Below are 25,284 nucleotides of genomic sequence, written 5' to 3' on the forward strand. Positions count from 1 at the left end.
TGAAATTCACAGAAAAAACCATAGGTTTCAGGCACGTTATAGTTAGGAATTAGCATTTAAAAAACCTCAGAAATTCACTGAAAAAACCATAGGTTTCAGGGGTGTTATAGTTAGCTGGACTTTTCACTTGTACAAAACCATTGAAATTCCCCCGTTATAGTTAGTTCAGCTAACTATAACTCGCGCGCCCGCAATGCACTGCTGATGACGTCACATATTACATTACTCATGACATGGTCAGTGACATCACTCATGACATCACTGATGACATCTCAAATGACATCACTGATGACATCACTGATGACATCATCCTTGTGATAGAGTGGCAGACCTCCTCTCACCCTAAAATAACCTTTGATACACACATTCAAAAATAGAGACTAAAATTTTCAAAACAATGGACATACCAATACCAGTTACAACAACCTCTTCAGTAATTCTAAGATCCACATACACATCCACTCATTCACCAACAGTCCTATACAGTCACTCATACATGTACTCACTCATCATATGTACTCATACACTTATACATCCTGTTACACAATGCCACTCATCCATAGAGTTACTCACACACATAGTCACTCATACTAATAAAGAATCAAACATACATTTACTTGCATATACAGTTATACACACACCACCACACTTACTTCTATGGAAACTTACACATACTTAGTCTTTTAAACAATCACTTATAGAAACACATACTTATTCATACAGGAACTCTTTCAATCTCTCACTCTCACATATACTCACTTATATACACCAATAGTCACATATACTAGTTTAAAACATATGTAGTTACTCATAAAGACACTATTGAGACAGTCATTCACTCACTAACACACCCATACACACACTCATCCACCCATACAGTCCTGCACACATGCTGTCTTCAACACATACAAACAGTGAGTCACTCATTCATGCACCTATGCACTACGTAATACCCCCCACCGAACCATGCAGACACTCAGACTGATACTCAAAAAACCAACTAATAACCTATATAGACACCCATGTAGCTACTCACCAACCCATGCAGCCACTTATACACAAAGTGAGAGACTGATATAGATATTTACATATTTAAACATTACTCACTAAGCCATGTATTCACTATGATACACTTAATCAGTCAGTTACACTATCAATTTTTCAAAAACAAATCATCCATTTAGACACTTATATACCCATTTTTTCTTCCATCATTGTTTAGATATACATATATAAAACATATTTAATTTTCAGAAAAACAGACATTCACTGGATGATGTCATCAGTGATGTCATCAGTGATGTCATTTGAGATGTCATCAGTGATGTCATGAGTGATGTCACTGACCATGTCATGAGTGATGTAATATGTGACGTCATCAGCAGTGCATTGCGGGCGCGCGAGTTATAGTTAGCTGAACTAACTATAACGGGGGAATTTCAATGGTTTTGTACAAGTGAAAAGTCCAGCTAACTATAACACCCCTGAAACCTATGGTTTTTTCAGTGAATTTCTGAGGTTTTTTAAATGCTTATTCCTAACTATAACGTGCCTGAAACCTATGGTTTTTTCTGTGAATTTATATATATAGATATAGTTAACAAAATTAATTTTTATTGTGTTGATGACACTTTCTTTGTTTTTAATTTTGAACTGACTTGAGTGTTTATAGTAAATAATGTTACCCCTCCGCAATCCAAAACGTTCCTTACTGTTGCACTCACTGGAGTAGGAATAGTAAATTTGATCCCTCCACTATTCAACACTGTCCCTATTGTAGCACTCACTCGAGTGGCAATAATAATTTTTACCCCTCCGCTGTCCAACACTTTCCCTACTGTTGCACTCACTGGAGTGGGAATAGTAATTTCTACCCCTTCGCTATCCAACACTTTCCCTACTGTTGCGCTGACTAGAGTAGGAATAGTACATTTTACCCCTCCGCTATCCAACACTTTCACTACTGTTACACTCTCTGGAGTGGGAATAGTAATATTTTTACCCCTCCGCTATCCAGCACCTTCACTTCTGTTGCACTCATTAGAATGGGATAGTAATTTTACAACCCCGCTATCCAACACTTTCCCTACTGTTGCACTCACTGGAGCGGAAATAGCATTTTCACCCCTCCGCTATCCAGCACTTTCCCTGCTGTTGCACTGACTGGTGTGGGGAATTTAAGTTTGAAGATTTTTTAATAGTGTAATGTTTTAACTTATAATAGAATGTCTTTTTTAATAGATTTTATGTTATTGGTAAAATTGGTAAATGTGTATATATATATTTAAATATATTCCTCAAAAATGCCCAAGCAATGAGAGGCGCACTCCTCCAGCTGTTGGTTTACAAAACCTTTATTTCTTTCAAACAGCGCTGCAAATCCGAAGTTTGTATCCATGTGGCCTGACGCGTTTCAAAGCATTCGTGCTTCTTCCTCAGAGGCCGTTTGTCAGCACATCCAGTTCGGGGTTCCCACAGTTCCTCACGTTTCTGCATACATTGATTGGCCTCAGGTGTGCCTTTTCTAGTAGTTTTTAACATGCACGCTGGGACTTGCAGTTTCAATACCCAAATTAATCACCTCCAGTGGCTGTGTGCTTGGCAAACCAATAATGGATTAGTAGTCGCCCTCCAGTTAGCGTCGGATTTGAAGTCCTGTTCCTCGCTCTGGCAACAGCTGCGCCGTCCATTAACCAGACAGTGGCGGTAAGACGATCCCCAGCACAGTTTAGGGGGCGGTGTGATCTCTCCGTGGCTGGACTTGCCGCGTAATATATTCCTCAAAAATGCAGAAACGTGAGGAACTGTGGGAACCCTGAACTGGATGTGCTGACAAACGGCCTCTGAGGAAGAAGCACGATTGCTTTGAAACGCGTCAGGCCACATGGATACAAACTTCGGATTTGCAGCGCTGTTTCAAAGAAATAAAGGTTTTGTAAACCAACAGCTGGAGGAGTGCGCCTCTCATTGCTTGGGCATTTTTGAGGAATATATTACGCGACAATTCCAGCCGCGGAGAGATCGCACCGCCCCCTAAACTGTGCTGGGGATCGTCGTACCGGCACTGTCTGGTAAATGGATGGCGCAGCTGTTGCCAGAGCGAGGAACAGGACTTCAAATCCGACGCTAACTGGAGGGCGACTACTAATCCATTATTGGTTTGCCAAGCACACAGCCACTGGAGGTGATTAATTTGGGTATTGAAACTACAAGTCCCAGCGTGCATGTTGAAAACTACTAGAAAAGGCACACCTGAGGCCAATCAATGTATGCAGAAACGTGAGGAACTGTGGGAACCCTGAACTGGATGTGCTGACAAACGGCCTCTGAGGAAGAAGCACGATTGCTATGAAACGCGTCAGGCCACATGGATACAAACTTCGGATTTGCAGCGCTGTTTCAAAGAAATAAAGGTTTTGTAAACCAACAGCTGGAGGAGTGCGCCTCTCATTGCTTGGGCATTTTTGAGGAATATATTTAAATATATATATATATATATATATATGTTACATTTTTATATAATTTTTACATTATAAAATACATCAAAATTATTAGTTGCATAATTGTTTTAAAGTATACATATATATATATATAAAGTTCACTAGCCAATTTTCTAGTTCATCCATAGAGTTCCTTGATCTCAAACTCACAGTGGTCGAAGGTAAACTAGAAAGTAACCTCGTCTGCAAAGAGACAGCAGGCAACAGCCTGCTACATGCGAGAAGTTGCCACACAAAAAACTTGATCCAGAGTATTCCCCTGGGGGAATTTTTGCGTGCAAAACGCAATTGCAGCACAAATAAGGGTTATTGCCTAGAAGAAGATGCTATGATAAAAAGATTTCTCCAGAGAGGATACACCAAAACTGTCATCAGAAAAGCCAAATTTGAAGTCAGGAACCGGAAGAGAGTGGATCTTCTGGCTAACGTAAATGTAGAATCAGTTAACATTGACGACAAGATTAGATTCATAACCACTTTTAGCAGACAAGCTCAACAAGTAAGACAGAGTCTGAATAAATGTTGGCAGGTCTTCTACTGATAAAGATCTAGCTTCACAAGTGGAAGCATACCCTCAGATCACGTACAGAAAGGGAAAATCTTTAAAAGACACCGTTTGCAGGACACCGGAACCATCCAAGGATAAGAAACTGAATATAAAGGGTTTTTTCACATGTCGTAATTGCAAAGCATGCAAATACAGCAAGAATTGTAAAGAGCGCAAATTATCACCACTGTGCAAACCTTTTATAATTCAGAAACACCTATCCTACAATACTGATCATGTAGTGTATGCCCTCCAATGTCCTTGTGAGAAGACATATATAGGAAGCACATTATATAAAGCCAAGAAGCGAGTACTTGAACATCTTAGAGCCATAAGAAACGGTGACAAACAGTACCCAATGGCTAGACATTTTGAGGCATTCCACAATAAAGATGAAAGATTATTATCTTTTGTGGTCCTGGATTCAGTCAATGTTAACTTAAGAGGAGGAAACCGCGTACAAGATTTAAGACGCTTGGAATCAAGGCTAATCATTCAATATCGCACAATGGCTCCAGAGGGGCACAATTGTGACGAGGAATTATCTGTACATTTTGGTTGACCTCTTTTCTTAATCTACTTCCGTTAGAATGTAATATGTTCAATGCCAGCATTGTTTGCTGTAATCCTCTTTCATGAATCCTGCCAGTATCTCCCCTTCCCTGTATTTTTAACCAGACTCAGATTACATGTGTCGTCATGGATTTGTAAGACTACCAACAAGAGTGTTACCTGTAGTTCCTCAATAAATGGAGAAGACTGGAAGTGAATCAACAAGGGAGCTAGAGTGGACTACTTGAGTGCTATGTGCAAAGTGGGTAATCCTTTTGTTGGATATTAATGCCCTCACACACCCTTGCAGGTGTCATGCTTCATCATATGGGCTGCTCCTCGTCGGGCCGGCGGTGCAATGCCTAACGGGCTCCCTAAAAGGGGCACTTTATCGGAGTTCTTTTAATCCAACAGCCGTTTGGTGAAGTGCGGGTATGGGGGCCTAATGATTTGTAGATAAGAACAAGTGATTTAAAACAGGGTCGAGAGTACCAGTATAGGAATTCAATTTTATTCTAAAGGTCTCCTTCCCTGATTAAAAAGGTGTATAGGCACTCAGTAGAGTTTAATGTCTCTAATTAGAGTGCTTAAAATAGGTGGTCAACATGTTTCTCGCCAAGAGCTCGTGCGCTCGCGATTCTTCAGGACCTATAAAACTATCTACAAAAAGGAAGAGGACTATACGGAATATTAGTCTCCTAATCACAACAGATAATGTGAAAGAATCATTTAACTAGAATACCTGTCATGGTCTGGTGCTACCTGTAAAAAAAGGGGGAGGACGGTAGGTTAAACAGATCATAGTAAAATCAGATTTGACCACAGGTAATTGATAAATGAAAAACAAACAACAAAGCAAAAAAGCTGTCGAGGTGATTCATCTTCATCACATTAAAAGGATCAGTGGTGACTACTGATACATGAACGTCAAAAAATGTTCAATTAAGGTGGTGTACCAACAAAGTGAAGTAAAGTGACTAATCACCTATGTGGAACCAATAAAATAAATAAACAGCGGCAGAAAAAGTCATAGGACTCACCCTATTCAGTAGGACTGCGGACCACAACAGTACTTGGGGGGCTCTGCATGAGCCGAGGAACCTCTAAAAGTAGGTCTGAACCAAGAAGGTAGTAGACTTAATGGTGTACAGCAGGGGAGGGAGAGTCACAAGTCACAACATATGGAATAACATGAGAACACGTGGAGCAACAAGATTGCTGTGATTTTAATGATAATAAGCAGGGGAGGGGTAGTCACGCGTCCCCACAAAATGGACACACTTGGAAACACGTGGAACAATACTCATGCAGTTAATAAATGAGAGGATCACCACGTCAGACTATGATCAAAAAGGTGTCTAGTAGATAACGGGGTGAAAACACTATGGCAAGGCTATCATCCAGAGTGGCTCAAGAAGTCTCTATGAGGGTCTGTTGTGGATGGCTGACATCTTATGTGTATGTGCGCTATCTCATATGTTTGCCACAATCGTGTAGTTCCTTGCTGGGAAACAAAGGTGGATAGCGAGTGGAAAGGCAAGACTAGAAATTGAGATTAACAAGTCCAACCAGACCGCTGATAGTTTACCCGTAGTGGAGAGTATGGCGTTAATGTGCAACAGCCATCTCTAAAAGGCGCTAGCGGTGGTGGGGCTCAGCCATTACGTGGTGTCACGAGTATGTATAAGGGTGTTTAAAAAAAAAAAAAAAGGAAAAGAAAACAGTTATTGTACTCACGCCTGCCCCGCTCACGCTGCGTTTCTGGACCTACCCGAGCCCCCGAGTCTGGGAGGTAGCGTCCGGGATATCACACGGGGATTATAACCATCCGGTCCGGTCACGTGATAATGTCACGTGATCGTAACTAACCCACGGATATGAATTAAATTATCCGTGTAAAAACAGACGATATCTGTGATTTGAGCGTGAAAATACACTATTAAATGAGCTACCCTCAAGGTATCATTAAATAAATTTCTTTCATTCTGGAAACGAGGTCTGAAAAACTGTGGCGGCCATCTTGGATTGGGAGACAAAGTTTGTAAAATAAAGTTTTGAATTTGACTCTCAAAGGTGCCGTGGGCTAAAAAAAGGGTATAATAGAAGCCTAGATAGCATATGGCCAGAAAGAGGGTTAGTAATGCGATGCATTGACGGTTTTTGGTTGAAGGACAGGCAAAATCAATTCTGAAAGTGTTGTCAGACTCTTGAGCCACGTAGCTGGATAAGTGAAGAACAATAATAATTACTGAGTCTGCTGGGATATTTCAATTAGGATTTGAGTGACCCCCATGGAATATCGTCATTGAGCCCAATGACGTTAGAAGACAGACGGTGGATCCATCTCTGTTCTTTCTTGAAGAGATTGTGTTGTGATAAATGAGGGTTGGCTTCTAAAATAAGCCATTTGACAGAATCTGGTGAGTGTCGCTTCTCTAGAAAGTGGGCACTGATCTTAGTGTTCTGCTTGTGGCACCGAAAATTGCTACGATGTTCTGAGATTCGCAACTTTATCGGTCTTGTCGTCATCCCTATATAGTATAAGTTGCAGGGACATGTTATTAGGTATATGCAATTGCTAGTATTGCAGTTCGTGTGTGACCTCAATTCCCAGATGAAAGTAGTGTTAAGGGTGACGGTTTTATGTATGGACGTAAAAGTGCATGCAGTGCACATACCACAAGGGTAGTGCCCTTTTACTGCAGGTAGTTGCCATAGTGTGCTCTGTGTTGGTTTGGTCTTGGGTCTGGGTCGGGTTTGTATAACCAGATCCTTAATGTTTTTAGAGCGTTTGTATGCAAACCTAGGTAGTTCAATGTTCATTGTCCCTGTGTTAAGGATGTTCCAATGTTTTTTTAAAACCTTGGTGACTCGATTAGTGTTGGGTGAGAAAGTCGTGACACAGGTAAGGATGTTAGGGATGGTTGTCGTTTCTTCTCTGGGTTCCAAAAGGGCTTCTCTGTTATTATTCCTGGCCCGTTTTTTGGACTGAGTAATACTCTTCATTGGGTATTGTCTTTCCCTTAGGTTACGAGAAAGAATTTCTGCTTCACTTTTGAAAGCATCTATAGTACTGCAATTCCTCCTCAGTCTAAGAAACTGCCCGAAGGGTAGATTCTCTTTGAGTGCTCTAGGATGGTGGCTGGTGAAATGTAGCAGGCTATTACGATCAGTAATTTTCCTGTAGAGAGTCGTAGAAAGAATGCCCTGGGTCAGTCTGATAGTTAAGTCGAGGAATGCAATTTGGGATGGAGATGCTGTAATAGTGAATTTGAGGTGTGGATTCAGATGATTGAGCCATGTAGAAAATGCTTCATAGCTCGTAGAATCTCCCGTCCAAAAAATCAAGATGTCATCTATGAATCGTTTCCATAGAAGAATATTATGACGAAATGGATTCGTATCACAGAAAATATGTACACCCTCAAACCAGGCCATGTATAAACAGGCCAGGCTTGGAGCAAAGGTACTCCCCATGGAAGTACCTTGGGTCTGGTGGTATAGCTGGCCTTTGAATTCAAAAAAGTTCTCTGTGAGGGCTAAGGTGGCACACTCCATGATGAAGGACACTGGAGTAGGTGATTCCCAGGGATCACGTGCAAGTACTTCCTCGACCACTTCGAGAGTTGACCTTTGTGGAATGTTTGTATACAGGGCTTCAACATCAAGAGTGACGAGGAAGTTGATGTTCTGGGTATCCTGGGTCTGATCCAGTAAGCGAAGTACGTCCGTCGTGTCTTGTATGTATGACGGTGTACGCTTAACCAAGGGTTGCAAAAAATGATCGCAAAATTGCGATAGAGGTTCAAGAATTGAGTTAATGCCCGACACTATGGGGCGTCCAGGCACCGGTGTGACCCCCTTGTGAATCTTGGGTAGAATATAGAAATAGGGGGTCCTCGGTTCTCTTTTAATTAAGAAGGAAGCCTCCTTCTCACTTAGCCAACCCTGGGTCTCTGCTGAGTCGACTAGACCAGTTATAGCCGATTTTAAACGTTCAGTAGGGTTATTCGGAATAGGGGTGTAGTACTTCCTATTACTCAATTGTCGCAGACACTCGTTGTCATAATCAGTAGTGGTCATTATGACAGTGGCACCCCCTTTATCAGCCTGTTTTATGGTGATGGTAGGATCATTAGCCAGTGTAGTAATGGCAAGCCTCTCTGTTCTACTGAGGTTGTTGAACTGTTTTTGTCCAGAGATGGTTTTGACATCTTTTAGTACTGCCTGTTCATATGTCAGTACTTCATTGGGTATCATCCCTGCATGGGGAGTGAAGGTTGAGGGGTTATGTAGACCTGAGTCATTATCAGGTATGTGGTCTTTCCCCTCAAAGAAAAATCTCAGCCGGATCTTGCGAAAGAATTGGTGTAATTCGCAAGTTTGGGTAAAGAGATCTACTTTGGGGGTGGGAACGAATCCTAATCCTTTCTGAAGGACATCATCTTCTATGTCTGTCAATTGTCGAGATGATAAATTCACGACTAAGTTTGTTTTTTGTTGGTGTGACTCCTGGTCTCCACTCCCCGTTGGGGTGGTTCTTCCCATTGTACTCTTTTCTCTTGTGAGGCCCCTCTTCTTCGCCCTCGCCCTCTGCCCCAACCTCTGCCTAAAAAAGGTGAGGGCTGGTTCATGCCTTGGGGTGCAAATTGAGGTAGGCCGTGGGGGCCAAATTGAGGGGGGCCCTGTGGGTACATTGGGTATTGCCAAAAAGCTGGTCCCTGAAAAGGTGTTGGGGGAAAGAAATTGTATCCACGTCTGTTTTTCTTACCTCTAGACTGAATAGGTCTCGTATTCTCAGTACTAGAGTCACTATTGGTAGAGGATCCTCTTCTTGAGGAATCCGAATCAATATCTGATGGGTAGTTAGTGTTGGGCGGGACATAGTCTGCTTTAAGATAAGGGTAAACTTTCTCCTTATCAAAGCGTTTGATGTCTTTTTGTAACTTTGCAACTTTTTGCTTCATTAAATATTCTCTATGTTCCGCTATCTCGTTGTTAAGTTCAGTTAATTTGGATTTGTACTGAGAGCCAGGATTGCTTTGTTTGAGACTACTTTGAATGGTCTGAATACGTGTAAGTAACTCATCTGCCAATCTTTTGGCAGTGTTCACAATCAGGATTAATAAGTCTCTAGTACACTTCCATGATATCTGAGACCATTCAACTTTAAATTGCCCATCCTCCCAAAAAATTCTGGGGAAATTTTTCACTATCAGGCCATTCGGAGAAATATTGGCCCTGAAGTACTCAGTCATGAGGGCACCGTGTAGGGTGATTCGTACCCATTCTCTTTTCATGTCTGAGAGCGATTGCCACTCGCCTGATTGACTACCAGTGGCCAATTCGTGGTCGAGACCCAGAATGGAAGGGGTCCGGAGAATTTCTGCTGCTTGATCATCCCCATAGCTCAAGCCCTGTCCCTCCATGGCTGGATGGGTAGGGTGGAGGAGGGGATATAAAAACAGTTACACGGTGGGTAACCGTAGGCTCTCACAGAAAGTAGAGAGGGAGAGGTCGGGGGATAGAACAAATCTCACCCACCTATCAGAAAATCCCACGGGGGTTTAAGCCGTGCATAGCGATAATTACAAAAAGGAGGGATCAACAGGGGCGTTTTCCACTCGCACAAGGGGAGTGGGAGGTCCAGACAGGTAAGGTGCCCCAACAGTAAGACTACCAACAAGAGTGTTACCTGTAGTTCCTCAATAAATGGAGAAGACTGGAAGTGAATCAACAAGGGAGCTAGAGTGGGCTACTTGAGTGCTATGTGCAAAGTGGGTAATCCTTTTGTTGGATATTAATGCCCTCACACACCCTTGCAGGTGTCATGCTTCATCATATGGGCTGCTCCTCGTCGGGCCGGCGGTGCAATGCCTAACGGGCTCCCTAAAAGGGGCACTTTATCGGAGTTCTTTTAATCCAACAGCCGTTTGGTGAAGTGCGGGTATGGGGGCCTAATGATTTGTAGATAAGAACAAGTGATTTAAAACAGGGTCGAGAGTACCAGTATAGGAATTCAATTTTATTCTAAAGGTCTCCTTCCCTGATTAAAAAGGTGTATAGGCACTCAGTAGAGTTTAATGTCTCTAATTAGAGTGCTTAAAATAGGTGGTCAACATGTTTCTCGCCAAGAGCTCGTGCGCTCGCGATTCTTCAGGACCTATAAAACTATCTACAAAAAGGAAGAGGACTATACGGAATATTAGTCTCCTAATCACAACAGATAATGTGAAAGAATCATTTAACTAGAATACCTGTCATGGTCTGGTGCTACCTGTAAAAAAAGGGGGAGGACGGTAGGTTAAACAGATCATAGTAAAATCAGATTTGACCACAGGTAATTGATAAATGAAAAACAAACAACAAAGCAAAAAAGCTGTCGAGGTGATTCATCTTCATCACATTAAAAGGATCAGTGGTGACTACTGATACATGAACGTCAAAAAATGTTCAATTAAGGTGGTGTACCAACAAAGTGAACTAAAGTGACTAATCACCTATGTGGAACCAATAAAATAAATAAACAGCGGCAGAAAAAGTCATAGGACTCACCCTATTCAGTAGGACTGCGGACCACAACAGTACTTGGGGGGCTCTGCATGAGCCGAGGAACCTCTAAAAGTAGGTCTGAACCAAGAAGGTAGTAGACTTAATGGTGTACAGCAGGGGAGGGAGAGTCACAAGTCACAACATATGGAATAACATGAGAACACGTGGAGCAACAAGATTGCTGTGATTTTAATGATATTAAGCAGGGGAGGGGTAGTCACGCGTCCCCACAAAATGGACACACTTGGAAACACGTGGAACAATACTCATGCAGTTAATAAATGAGAGGATCACCACGTCAGACTATGATCAAAAAGGTGTCTAGTAGATAACGGGGTGAAAACACTATGGCAAGGCTATCATCCAGAGTGGCTCAAGAAGTCTCTATGAGGGTCTGTTGTGGATGGCTGACATCTTATGTGTATGGGCGCTATCTCATATGTTTGCCACAATCGTGTAGTTCCTTGCTGGGAAACAAAGGTGGATAGCGAGTGGAAAGGCAAGACTAGAAATTGAGATTAACAAGTCCAACCAGACCGCTGATAGTTTACCCGTAGTGGAGAGTATGGCGTTAATGTGCAACAGCCATCTCATGGATTTGTATACATAAGACTTTTTATCAATACTATATAGGTTTCTAGGGGAACCAATTTAACGTTGTCTTTTTCAATTTCCACATAGAGAAAAAATCTTTTTATGTCTGTTGCATCACATTATTGCATTTATGTATATTTGTTTGTCTATGCTTTAATTTATGGAATCTTAAGAACAATTGTTGTTTCTGTTTAGATCGCAGGTTTGATGGATTAGAAAACAGTTATGAAATGGATGGAGTTCTGTTCATTGTTATTGAAGACCAGCCAGTTTTCATCTGACACCTTCTATACACATTCATTTAATTAAGAAAGAAGTTCTGCATTTTGACGAATTACAAAATTTCTGCCCACTTGGGCATAATAGCTTAGCACAACACATGCTGTGATAAAAGTGTTATGAGGTGAACAATAACGTTTTTTGTTTAAATTAAATGGATGAAAAAGAAAAAGAATGAAATGAATAATGAATTTAGGAACTAATCCGGTTTTGATATGCTTTTTCTTTGAAAACCAACATTGTGAAAAACATTATGAACAGCAACAAATATGTTTGGCTATTTTTTATGAATATATGTTATTTTGTATTAATGTAATGGCTATTTGAGTGGTGGTAACTCTTTTAGTCTGTTTTCCATTATTGTCAGTCACATGATTGTTTGTTTATTTAAGCATATCGACCAATGATACCTGCACTCGTGATCAAGGCGTTGTCCCCGAAACGCGTTGGGTTTTGTTCAAAGCGTGAATAAACTACCGCTGTTGCAACATTCTGGTCTTCGGTTTGCTGTTTGGAAATTGAATCAGCAATTGTTTGTATATATATATATATATTCACTGAAAAAACCATAGGTTTCACACATGTTATAGTTAGCTGGACATTTTACTCATAAAAAACCAATGAAATTCCCCCGTTATAGTTAGTGCAGGCAACTATAACTCACGCGACCGCAATCCTCTGCTGATGCTAATACTGTATTTAGACACTTATTTGCCCATGTCTTCTTCCATTAAATTTTAGCTATACATATATTACAAATATTTTTTTTATCATAAAGACACATATGTCATCAGCAGAGGATTGCGGTCGCGTGAGTTATAGTTGCCTGCACTAACTATAACGGGGGAATTTCATTGGTTTTGTATGAGTAAAATGTCCAGCTAACTATAACATGTGTGAAACCTATGGTTTTTTCAGTGAATTTGCAAGGTTTTTAAAATTCTAATTCCTAACTATAACGTGTGTGAAACCTATGGTTTTTTCAGTGAATTTGTACGGTTTTTTAAATGCTAAGTTACTTTACGCCGTTCGTGGCGTGCGCGCCCACTTAACGCAGTTCGTTCTTTGCGCGCACGGTGCGCTTCGCGCACCGCGCGCCCAGTTTACGCAGTTAGTGCCGTGCACGCACGGTGGGCACGCGATGCGCTACGCGCACCGCGTGCCCACGTTACGCTTGATGGGCCATGTACGCACGATGCGCTTCGCGCACCGTCCGCACACGGAGGATATATTAGGCGCTTCGTTGTGAAAGGTAAACTATTAAATGTTGTCTTATTTAATATGCCATGCACAAAAGGTGCCCTAAGGGCAACTTTTGCACACGGGGGGGGGAAAATGTCGATAATTTTTTTTTTATAATTAATTTTTACCGTACGCGTACGGTAAGCGTAATCATCGTTTTTTCGAAAAAATATAAAATTGAATTTTTTGCCTTGGGGGTACTTTTGGAACACCTTAATCTAGGCTAGGTGGTTAGGAGCTGTCTATCCTGCCCCTTTACATGTTTTCTACCTTTATTTTTCCTCTCCCCCTCAGAGTGTGAGAGAGAAAATGGCGGCCGTCGCTTCCTGGTTTCGACCGATTCGAATGTTTACTAAGATCTAACAGCCAATCAGAATCGCGCTCGCGCACGTCACCGTACACGTACGGTAAGCTTACCGTAAGCGCACGGTAAGCGCACCGTAAGCTGCCACAGATATATATATTGATTTAAATGCTATTTTCTCAGGAACTACTGAACAGATTTAAACCAGACCTACAAAAGGCACTTCCTTGACCTGTAGACTACCTCTCTGCCAAATTTCAAGTAACTCTGTTCAGCCGTTCGGGCTGTAGCTGTGTCTAAAGGTCCTATGCAAAAATGCATGGGAAAAACGCGTTTTGGGACCCCCCTTTTTTCTCAGCCCCCGCTTGACGAATCCCCCCAAGACTTTCAGGGTAGGAGCGGAGCGGAGCGCCCCATTAGTTTTGAAAATTTCGCGAGGATTCGTCGACCGGCGCCAAAGTTATTCCAAATAGAATGTTGCGGTTTTCCTATGGAAACAGGGTCCTAACTATAACTACCTACTGGCGACCGCCAGTAGGTAATATATATATATATATATATACAGATATTACCTACTGGCAGTCGCCAGTAGGTAGTTATAGTTAGGACCACGTTTCCATAGGAAATCCGCAACATTCTATTTTGAATAACTTTGGCGCCGGTCGACGAATCCTCGCGAATTTTTCGAAATAGGTGGGGCGCTACGCTCCGCTCCTACCCTGAAAGTTTCGGGGGGATTCGTCAAGCGGGGGCTGAGATAAAAGGGGGGTCCCAAAACGCGTTTTTCCCATGCATTTTTCCATAGGACCTTTAGACAGGGCTACAGCCCGAACGGCTGAACAGAATTACTAGAAATTTGGCAGAGAGGTAGTCCTCAGGTCAAGGAAGTGCCTTTTGTAGGTTTGGTGTAAATCTGTTCAGTAGATTCTGAGAAAATAGCCTTTAAATCAATATATATATCTGAGCCAGCTTACGGTGCGCTTACGGTACGCTTACCGTACGCGTACGGTGGCGTGCGCGAGCGCGATTCTGATTGGCTCTTAGATCTTAGTAAACATTCGAATCGGCCGAAACCAGGAAGCGGCGGCCGCCATTTTCTCTCTCGCACTGAGAGTGATGTTTAAAATATAAAGCACAAAAACATGTAAAGGGGCTGTTTAGACAGCTCCCACACACATAGCAATGTTGAGGGAGTCCCCAAAGATCCCCCAAGGCCAAAAACGGAATTTTTATTTTTTCGCTAATTTCGCCGTTTACGCTTACCGTACGCGTACGGTAAAAAATTATAAAAAAAAAAAAATTATCCACACTCTCCCCACCCCGTGTGCAATTGGTGCCCGAAGTGCACCAATTGTGCATGGCTTATAAAAGATGAGTTAAACTAAAATATTTAAAAAAAAAAAAATAAAAAAAAAAATTAGCCACACTCTCTCCACCCCGTGTGCAAATGGTGCCCGAAGGGCACCATTTGTGCATGGCTTATAACATATACGAAAAATTAAAATATTACCTTTCAAAACGAAGTGCATCATATGTCCTCCATGTGCGCACGGTGCGCGAAGCGCATCGTGCGTACATGGCCCATCTAGCGTAACGTGGGCACCATGCGTGCACGGAACGAACTGCGTTAAGTGGGCGCGCACGCCACGAATGGCGTAAAGTAACTTAGCATTTAAAAAACCTTACAAATTCACTGAAAAAACCATAGGTTTCACACACGTTATAGTTAGGAATTAGCATTTAAAAAACCTTGCAAATTCACTGAAAAAACCATAGGTTTCACACATGTTATAGTTAGCGGAAATTTTACTGATAAAAAACCAATGAAAGTCCCCCGTTATAGTTAGTGCAGGCAACTATAACTCACGCGACCGCAATCTTCTGCTGATGACATATGTGTCTTTATGAAAAAAAAATATTTGTAATATATGTATAGCTAAAAATGTATGGAAGAAGACATGGGCAAATAAGTGTCTAAATACAGTATTAGCATCAGCAGAGGATTGCGGTCGCGTGAGTTATAGTTGCCTGCACTAACTATAACGGGGGAATTTCATTGGTTTTTTATCAGTAAAATTTCCGCTAACTATAACATGTGTGAAACCTATGGTTTTTTCAGTGAATATATATATATATATATATATATATACATATATAAGAATTATTATATATGTGGGTTTAATTAGACGTTATATTTGTTAAAATGTATATTAAGTCTAATTAAGTTTTTTTTAATTAATTGTATTCTTTAATATATTTAATATTGTTTACTCTATTATATATATATAAAACTATATTTTGTACAACTATATTTATGACATCAATATTTTTGTCTCCATATTTTTGTGCTTACCATTATAAATATAGGATGTCAATATTTTTGACATTTATATTTATAACTCGATATTGTAGTGTGGAGATATTTTAGTAGTTGATATTCTGTCAGAGAACCGTTTGAATCATTTCTGAGCGTACAACTGCAGCAGGTTACATTGGGGCTCTTGTTATCTACTTCACTACAATATGGAGTTCCGCAAGAGATGGCACTTTCTATTTAATTGATTTTTCACACCATTATCTCATCTGGCTAAATATCGTCAAGGGTCCATGCAGGTAATACAGATGACACATAGATTTATGTCAATTTATGTCCAGACTCAATGCATTTAATATCTTCAGTCTTCGCTCTGTGATATTCAGGTGTGAACGAAAAATAATTGCTTACAGCTCAATCAGTCGAAAACTGAAACAGATGTGTGATGCAAGCTCCCACTTAAAAATGTCCAAATATCCGACCTACATCTCCCACCCATAGACACGGCCATATGTTTGGCTCTGATACTCCACTCAAATCATAGCTTCATGCTGTTGTAAGGAACCGCTAGCTTTAAGTTAACAACTTAAACATCTGCAGCCATTGTTGTCCCTACAAAGGGTGGTCTTAAAATAGGAGCTGTAGTAAACACATGTAATTGGGGTGGGCACTCCCAGGGGCATTGATGGCATTCAAGAACTTCTGTCCCTATACTTCCAGGTACCTACATCAATATTTTTGCTCAGACGACTTTTCCTGGATCTTGGGTGATGTATGAGTTGGTCAAGTGAGGGACCACGACAAAAAGTAGTGAGGATGTGGTCTCTTGTTCTAGAAAACCTACGCTTACTTATGGCATCTGCTTTTCACTCTCAGATCAAAAGTGCAACGCCCGACAGGACAGACTCCAAAGTCAATCAATTAATAAGTTAATTAGCATTTAATTGGGTAATAGTAATCCTATTATTTAAAAGGCTAAATATGACAAAACTGCGGTATTTAGGGTCGTATAAACCAGTCATTATTATTATTTCCTCTTTCAATAAGAAAGATTTTAGTTAAACATCTATCTCTGACTGCAAGCCATAAGCCAAAGGAATAATATACATGTCAAATGGGTGAAGTATTTTTAGCAGTTTTGTGATGCACAATGAAATATATTATTTGCGCAATCAATACAACCAATCATCATTTCAACATTATGGGAACATTTCGAGAATAAATGTTAAGTAGTTAAGTAGCTTCTTGACAGCGTACTTAAAACAACAACATTTTGTGGCCTGATGTAATTTGCAATGGAAATTATGGCCAACATCCAGCACAGTCAGCCTCGTGCCGTGTGCACAAACCACAGATTCTCGGAATTTGCAAACACGAAAACAGCGGTGCTGGAACAGTGTTCAGGGTAGGGGTGCTGCCATCAATGTTAGATCACGGAAATCAGAGGGACTGTAAAAAATCCAAGCGTCACCACAGCAAATAAGTATAGCGAATGAGCCAATTCCATTGGGCAGGAGATTGTTAAGGGTGTGGTGTGTAGTCCTGGGTGAATATTGGAGCATACCATTGCACAACTGTTACTTTTACAGACAGCCCTTTTTCCACTGAAATTGCCACAAAATGTGCAGTGGCGTGCAATTTTTCCGATAAAACCATTTCACACAAACTGTAATATGTGAAAGTCGGATTTCAGCAAATTTTTATCTTTTGCACATCACCGAGTAGAGAGTCTTGTTTTGTTTAGATACAATTAAAACCTTTGTTTATATCACACTTCAGAATTACAAAAAATGCGTTACATGCCAGCTTTCTTATTAGGTGATACATTTTTAAATATTTGTACAGTTTATTAATAGTTATTTAAATGATGTTGTCTTTCTTTTCACACTCTCGGTACCACAGCAATTTTGTCAGATACTTCACCTTATAAAATTCACTAACTTTGCAGTTGGAATAAAGAAAATTAAACACCAGTCCCCATGTTAAAAGAATAAGTAGAAATGTGTCAGAAGGCAGACTTACATTTGACCTCTGTCTTTGAACTCACAATGAATGTGCCAAGATAAAAACAAAATATAAAGGGATCTTTATTGCTTATTCAACTTCTTAACTCCAGCATACTTATTTTGGGGGTTCTGCAGCAGCCGCAGCTCCGCTGCTTCCAGCGTCTATGAAGGAAAGCTTGCTCTAAATAGGAAGAGTTCAAATTCTCTGATTAATTGTTGCTTGTTGCCCTGTAACTGCAGCCTCCTGACTACAGTTTTCTGACAGTGGAGCCATCCAGTGCTCTGCTCTTAGAAAGTTGTATATTTCATAAAGAGTTATATATTTTACAGACAAGTTTCCAGGCATGATTAACTAGCAACCTTATCCGCATAGCACTTGTCATCTCACTTCATGTACCAGTATCTGTCCATCTCCAGTCTCTGTCTATCGGCTTTTCCCTTTAATTATCACTCTGTTTACTTCCTGCCTCTTCAACGAATTCTCTTCACCTCTTTTTCAATCCACAAAGAAAAAAATCAATCTACCTATCTTTCTGTCTCTCTGGCAATTGAAATCTATCTGTCTGTCTTTCTTTCTTGCTCTTTCCCTGTCTCTCTCTCTCTATATATAGATATATGTGTGAGTGTGTGGGTAAAGGTTAAAGCTTAGTTATCATTAGAAAATTTATTTTTCCCGCGCAAACTAAGTTTAAACAACACAAACTTTAAAAATTCTAAAGTTGAAGTTCTAGTTTTTACTTACAATTTATCCACCACCTTCAAAATATTATAAGTAGCTGACCTCATTACATACTCTTTTCATCTTGCTAACCAGACAACACTAACTATAACTCGCCACTCTACCATTCACTGAGTTGTGACAAATAATGTCATCTGAGAAGTTATAAGTGTTGTTATGAATGTCATGATTTCATATGCTATAAGTGATGTAGAATGCCTCAGTCCCAATAGGGACAACACTGCCACCATCAGAGGCACCTACTCTGCGCTCCATGGCCTCCAGCAGTCCCTGGCTGACATCGCTGTTGTCATGAGGCAGAGGCATGAGCAAATCACCTGCCAAAGTGGCACCAGCAAGGTTGTCAAGCTGCTGAGGGCAATTAGAACCATCTTGGAGTTCATGGAGTGGAAGCAGGACTCCCACATTGCTACCATGGCTGCCTACCACCGCGACATTGCTGCTGTGTTGCAAAACCAGGAGATTCTCCTCACTGCTGTGCTGCCTCATATGTTGGTACAGATAAATTCTGCTGCAGACGCGGTATCCCTATCTTCAGCCCTTGATGTGTGTGTGCTTCCCTCGGCTCCTGCACCTACAATGCCCCTCTCATGGGAGCCGCCACATACATCAGAGGAGGAAGATGTGGATTGCACCTCTTTTGCATGCAAAAGTGTCTGGTAGTATGTATCTGTGCCACATGCCCAGTTTTTCCTTTGCCCTGTGCTTATGAACATGCCAGTGAAAATCAGCTGGCACTGTCCTCAATTTGCTTTCCCCATGTTAACCCAACCATTTTGGACTGTCAATGTGACTTATCCTCCCAGCTGCTGGGTCTACCCATGGATATGAGCAAGCAAACAACATTGGGCTGACAAGTAAATGCTGCAAGTGTGAGTGAGTACGGGGGCCATCAGTGTTTGTCAAAAAGATTCAATTTTGGCAAATGTTTTGACCATAACATCCCTCCAATGTATGTTGCATGATGAACCCACAAAGAGAGACGTATGTGAATACTTGTTGCACTGTGTATCCATTCCCATCATGTACACTTCTCAACAATGTTTGTAGATAGATTAGTTAAAGCCATGGCGAACCTGACAGCTCCCTGTCAATAGATAAATCACCTACTCACACATGTTGACAAACACTGCTAGCAAAGACAAATGCATCTACATAACATTACCTGAGAAGACATGCTAACTCCCACACATTAAATCATATTGTAGACCTGTATTTAGCAAACAATGACATATAGGGGCCTATTTCGATGTCGGGCGGAATTGCTTTCGCCCGACACCGACTCGGTCCTGGGACCGACTGACCTCTGGTCGGCAGTCCCGGCTACCTCATTAGGATGCGACCGAACACTGTTTGGTCGCATTCCTGCATTTCCCTATGGGGCATGCATTATGGCCATAAACCGGCCGCTATACATGGTCCTAAAGGGAAATGGGAGGTGCTGCTCATCTCAGCAGCCCGTGGCAGGCACCTCAAAGTGTCTGCCATGGTGTGCAGGGATCAACGGGTGCAACAACGTCCCCTCGGCCCCCAACCGGATGCCGCTCACCCAAGGGGGCCTGCTGTGGGCCCCTAAACACAATTTCCGATATGGTTTCCATTGCAAAGAGGCCGGCATGGAAACCATGTCGAAAAGGATGCATCGTAATCCCAAGGGGGGAAAGGCCCACCCTTTGGGATTAGGGCAGACTCCGACTGGCCAACAGGCTCCATGAGCCTGAAGTAAGCCAGCCGGAATGACGGGCAAGTTTACTTTCTGACTGCCAGCATCAAAATGTGGCGGTCTTAAAGTAAACTGAGCGGCCCATTACAAGGCGACCAGGAACCTTTACGGGACGCATCGTAATCTGCTCCCTAATGTCAACTGAAAATTTAAAATAACTTAAAGAACCTATACTACACTAACTAATTCATCTAACCTAACCTACACTACCTTTCCTACCTACTATCTAAAACTACCTTAACTTAACATAGCTTACTTTACAGATATAGCACAACACGATAAACATCAATCCACACCCAGAATACACATCTTCATGCTAGGACACAGAAACTACACCTAAACATCAACTAACTACACATATAATCCTAAACAATCATATTTTGCTGTGTTTTTTTATATACATTTTTATTTTTTTATTTTTTAAAACATATATAGAGCACAACAAACCCCAACCCAAAAAACTCAAAGTACCCTTACCCACTAAAATTTTAATCACCCCTACCAAATCCCTAAAATTACTAGCCCTGCACTATAACCACGCCAACAACTAACTTAAACTAAGCTATAAAACCATTAATAACAACAACAATCAATGTACAGGGGAAGGGCAAAAAGGCTCCCTGTGACTCATTAGGGGATACGATCTCGCCACTGCCTACTTTACTTTCTGTAGGAGGGTTATGAGTCGGTCCACCTTGTGCTCCAGAACCGCCCCTCTCAATGTAAGGTCCGAAAAGTCCTTCCTCATGTCCTTCTCAAAGGAGCTAGTCTGTCCTGTTGGCCGAGGTTTCTGGAGTGCCGATTGTGTGGACTTGCTGCTGGAAGTGCTGGGTACTGGTTCTCTGGAGGTACCTTTGCCTGCCCGAACATCTCTGCGTTTGCTTAGCATGTCCAAGCTTGGTGGTCTCTGAGGGACGAAATGCCATTTTCCAGAACCCTTCTTCTCCGCATAACACTATCCTATAGCTTTGTGAGCCTTTGCTACTGGACGTATGTGGAGGTAACAATCCTTTCAAATATAATGCTGCCTTAACTGCTCTCAGGTCATGTTGTCTGTTTAAACAAAAAGGAAAACTTTCAGTCAAAGGGTGACTAGGAACAGGTACAAACATTATGAAACAACATTATTTTCGAAACATCAAGGTGCCGATTCTGATCCTGTAAAACCCGGGTACAAAGGGTCGTACGGGGCGTTTTCTCCGTACGACTCGTACCCGGGAATTCCACCGTACAAACCAGCAAGTACGATTCGTACAGAAATACCATTTCCGTACGAATCATAAAAAAACACCGTACGGCTAAAAAATACATACAATTCCGATCCTCGACATCGCGTACGCGACGTCCGCACGGAGTCAGGCAGCGTTTTACGGACCAGCAATTAAGATTCGTACCCACAGCACTCCGCACGGCTATATTTTTACGGGAGCCAAAAAGTGCTGGAAATGCTAAGTACGCCGCTATGCACGAGGAAAAGGGGGCCCGCTACGCGACGTACATACCATCACCCACATCGTACGTGTCATCATGTACGGTGCGTACCCCAACATTGCATATGTACGGACCGTACCCCCCACCCCCGTATGTATGCACCGTACTCCCACCCCAGCCCCGTATGTATGCACCGTACCCCCAGCCCCGTATGTACGTGCCCTACCCCCACCCCAGCCCTGTATGTATGACTCGTACCCCGGGCACAAGTGTACCCGGGGTAGGGGTCGTACACAGTTTGCTCCGTACGGGACGTTTTCCATACGCTTGTGCATTCGGAACGCCGGTGAGGATCGGAATTGTTCTCGGACTTCAGTTTTACGACTCGTACGTAAAACTGTCTAGGGACATCTCGTAGACTTTTCCCGAGGCGATTCGTGTGTATTTTTCCCGTACGAATCATACTTCACCGTTTGTACTGTACTTGTATGATTCGTACGTAAAAAATACGGATACGAGTCGTACGGTATTATTTTTTAACGGATAGGAATCGGCACCCAAATGTAGCTCCTCCTACAGCCTAAGATTATCTTGCAGCTTAAAGTGAGCATGCACATGGCTATTATCTATCATCTCAGATTTACAATGGCCAATGAATAAAATCATGTCAAAGGCTGCATAATGCAATTGCACCACCCAGGCACATTTAGGTATGACCATGTCAGTACATAGTATGCTTAGGAACAATACTGTTTTGTACCCAGGGTATGGTACATGTCATCTTTGCTGATCATTAGTGTGCCTTCTGCATCCTGCAATGGCCTTTATGCCATTGGCATTCACCACAGTAAGATGGGCAATGTCTGCAAAGTGCATGTAATGTCTCACAACGTAGCGTACCTGATACGGCAAGGACCCATATCAGGACACATTGCTGACTATACTAAACACTTGGCAGGTATTAGATGTAACAATGGAGGCAGGATAAGTAACTCGCATCACACAGAGGCATTTGAAACATCTCCTATCTGAACTGTTGTGAGTCCCTGGTGGACCATGCCACGGCTATTACATGCTCACAATGTCATAGCATGTGCAACTGACATGCATTTAGAAGTTTTCACATCCTTGGCCATGTTTAGATGTTTATCCACTACCATATATTTTCACATAGTCTGTCACCGTAAATATGGCTCCCCTGTGAAGCCTTCTATCATGTGGTCCACCCCAGATTGGCAATGTATTCTCCTTGACATTAGTAAGAGGCTGATGCACATGCTACAATTAACATCCACTTTTTCTGACCTATTATTCATAATACAAATGTTTCTTTGTGATAGGGCTGTACATTGAATCTGGCAATTCACATAGCATCTAATATCACAATCAGTCCTTGTACTACACAATTAGCATTGACGAAGGCACTCACTGGTAATATGGGAGTCCTTGAAACCCTCCACCTCACCAGCTGTGTATGTGGCAGGTCCACCTACAAGACCTAACGTAAAACAAATCAGTTAACTTAGAATACATATATTGTATGAAACAGAAGCACGGTACATATGCATTCCAATTGACTATGTAACCATTCAGGTTGTAATTCGTCTAATGGCACAGTTGACGTGCGTGAATGATACACAACAGTAAGGCAGGCTGAAGTATAAACACATTTGATCAGCCAAAAAAAGCACCTGTTGGCCAATTTGCGGAACCCGTTCTTCAACCTCATAACAACTATATTTCACTATGGTAGTTGAATTTGAAGTCTCTGCACCCACATAATTCACATACCATACTCAGCAAGGTATTGCACTACCCATGCCCTCTTAATCTTTAAACCAGAAAATGAGTATGCAACATACATCACACATTATGCATCCTTGTTCCTTAAGTTTAGTGAGTTCTTCAGCAGTCAGTGCTTCAGAGTACCTGATATTATGCAGACATGGCCTGTGCATCCCCAAATCTGTTATTGGACAATTGAACACCAACATGTATGGGATATGTTGAAATGTGTCCGATTCAGGCTGGCATACCCTTGAATACAGTACCATGTGAGTGGGCTCCCCTGTGATATACAATGGGCCTCTTTTACAAGAGGCATGCACAACGGGAATCTCATAAGTAAAAACATCTCCATTGGTTCTGGCCTCAAAATCACCTCCACGAGGCCATGCAAAGCCAGCATGCAGGACTTGCTACGCATCCAGCGGTATGGAGTCAGGCAAGCCAGTGCAAAGCACATCGTAGCCATAGTGGACATCAAACAGCCATACCTTTTGCATTGAAATTGCTGTTCATGACCAATGAAATGTGTTTTGCCTAATTCGCAGGTTAGCTAAGCTGTGTAAGCCATGGCAGGCCTCATTAATACGTGACTACCCAGGGGAGGTATGCCAAAGAGGATCATCAGCACATCACTATGTGTCAATCAGTATTAAATGTGTGCTACATTTCAAGCACACATACAAACGTTTGAAACTCAGCCATTACATTTCTTTGCGCTGAGAGCTGTCCCTTCCAGTACAATACCAAGCATGACAACAATGTACACACATCAGCAACATAGGTCAAGGGCGCCTGTGTTTGCTAAGTACACCAAGAGGCTAATTTGAAAGACATTAGCGCTGCAGAGGCCTCACTTTTTCACATATAAAAAGTGACGCACCAGCGCCGCTTGGGGCCTGTGAATAAGCACCCTAGTTGGAAAGGTGGTCCGGTATGAGTGCCCCATCATTAATGACTTCTTCTCAAATCTGCATTTTCTCGGTCTTGCTGGCCAGCACAGGGCAAATTCTTGATGAGCTGTGCAGCATCAGTGCTTGTGATTTGCACTCCCACAGAGTTTTGCACATAACTTTATGTGTAACGTATGTTCTGTAACGGCCCGTCACAACTGTACCTGACAAATGCTTGTGGTGAAAGAAGCACCTAACACCTAAATTGTATCACCTAAATGGACACTAACATGTGTGGCCCGCTCTGTAGCACAGATATCACTGGTGTACAGATAGTGCCAGCCCTATTGCCATGGTATTTGCATGGGGGCATGACTATTTTGAGCACAAAGTTATGTGAGCCACAGTTACTGTTAACTCTATTCATCAATGGGTAAATGTGACACATAGCAAAACACACACCTATCATGTGTACTTACCAACATGTCCACCAACTTGGATGCCAATGTAGTCCAGGAGGTCGGACTCACAGCCAACCAGATCTGTCCAACAATGTTTTAATTGATGGATCGCCCGGTTGATGCCAAACTTCTTCTCCATTTCTGCGTGCACCTTCAGCCAACGTTGCCTCTGCACCACCATGGGATAGCCCAGGATTACCTGGCCACCGCTGGCAACCATATTTGGCAGGTAGAAATTCACCAGCTACCTCAAACTCTGAAACTCTTGCGTGTCCATGGGGCATGCCCTACCTTTCCCATGCATTACCCAACCCAAACCCAACTAACATCCAAACAATACAGAACCCCCCAAAAAGCCACAG

This window comes from Triturus cristatus, chromosome 3_2, assembly GCF_964204655.1.
Source record: "Triturus cristatus chromosome 3_2, aTriCri1.1, whole genome shotgun sequence".
In the NCBI taxonomy this organism is placed as follows: Eukaryota; Metazoa; Chordata; class Amphibia; order Caudata; family Salamandridae; genus Triturus; species Triturus cristatus.